The sequence below is a fragment of the Pseudophryne corroboree genome, chromosome 5 (genome assembly GCF_028390025.1).
Source record: "Pseudophryne corroboree isolate aPseCor3 chromosome 5, aPseCor3.hap2, whole genome shotgun sequence".
Taxonomy (NCBI): domain Eukaryota; kingdom Metazoa; phylum Chordata; class Amphibia; order Anura; family Myobatrachidae; genus Pseudophryne; species Pseudophryne corroboree.
Window position 1 is genome coordinate 210615263 of NC_086448.1, and position 1397 is coordinate 210616659.

General features: G+C 38.9%; 1 pseudogene; it reads right to left on the minus strand.

Annotated features, from left to right (window-relative positions):
- Window positions 1-650: 650 nt before the first annotated feature.
- LOC134930993 (5S ribosomal RNA) lies at window positions 651-769 on the minus strand (annotated as a pseudogene).
- Between the last annotated feature and the right edge of the window lie 628 nt (window positions 770-1397).

Consider the following 1397-nt stretch of genomic DNA (forward strand, 5'->3'; position numbering starts at 1 on the left):
ATTAAGTAGTGTGAGGCAAAAATTTTAAATAACCCACATTTTTATTAAAGCCTTTCAGCACTCATCCTAACCCACCATTTTTTTTCTCCGCTCACACGGGGTTATTCTGAGATGGACACCGCACCACCCATACGGTCTTTGCATGCACACCGACCACAGTGCGTGTACGTGACCCTTCACCATGTGATTGCATTCCATAAGGCTGTATTTGCATAGTTATTGACAACAGCGGCCGTCGGGGGGGGGGGGGGGGTGAATGCGGCATTTGGTGGGCATGTCCGGATCATTTTCGGGGTGGCTGCATGACATCACATGCAGCCACTGCTGGACAGAAGATGGTTTTATGCTATTGGTACCTATTAATTTCTGTGTTTATATATATTCAAGGTGACGTTTATGTGAGTTAATATTGAGGATCAAAATGTAGTTTTGGAGTCTAAAAGATAGATAGATAGATAGATAGATAGATAGATAGATAGATAGATAGATAGATAGATAGATACAAAGAATACCAGGCACTTCTGCTTTCGCTCATCTGTTGCCATTGAATGAGTGATGAGAGGGTGTCATGCGCCTATTTTGTAGGTATTGAAAAAAGATAATAAGTGCACTTCTGCTTTCCCAGGTGTTGTGGTAGTTCAGCCTATGTGATTCTACAGTACCTGATATTCCCAGAAGGTTCCCCTTTCCGGTACTGATCAGGCCCAACACTGATTGGTTTCCAAGATCAAATGGGATCGGGCATAACCAGTGTGGTGTGACTGTAGATAATATATACGCGTCACTGTTAATCGCCTGTATTAACCTGTATTGGATGAGAGAGTGCGTGTGAAGAACAAAAATTAGAAAAAGTAAGAAAAAAGGTAAGTACTACACTTCTGCTGTCCAGTGGGAAGTCTCTGTTGTTTGCGTCAACATTGCAGAGAACAGCCATGTACATGAGAGAGTGTGAAATTGAAGAGTTATGAAAAAAAAAGTATGTTGGCTGAATTTTATCTATATTCAATCAAATTGTCAGAAAAAATAATAATAAAGAGTATCGGATTTTTAAATTACAAAGTACTAGTTTTGACTTGTCATTACCAGCTTACATCCTTATAGTCTATTGCAATTTAACTGATTATTATTATTATTATTATTATTATTATTATTATTATTATTATTATTATTATCATCCTTTATTTATATGGCGCCACAAGGGTTCCGCAGCGCCCAATTACAGAGTACATGAATAATCAAACAGGAAAACAGCAACTTACAGTTGATGACAGAATAGGACAAGTACAGGGTAAATAAACATAGTTACATCAGCAGATAACACTGGAATAAGTATCAGGTGGCAGAAGACTGCGAGGAGGGGGACCAACCTTTGGCGCTGCAGGTTTTTGAACAAGTAT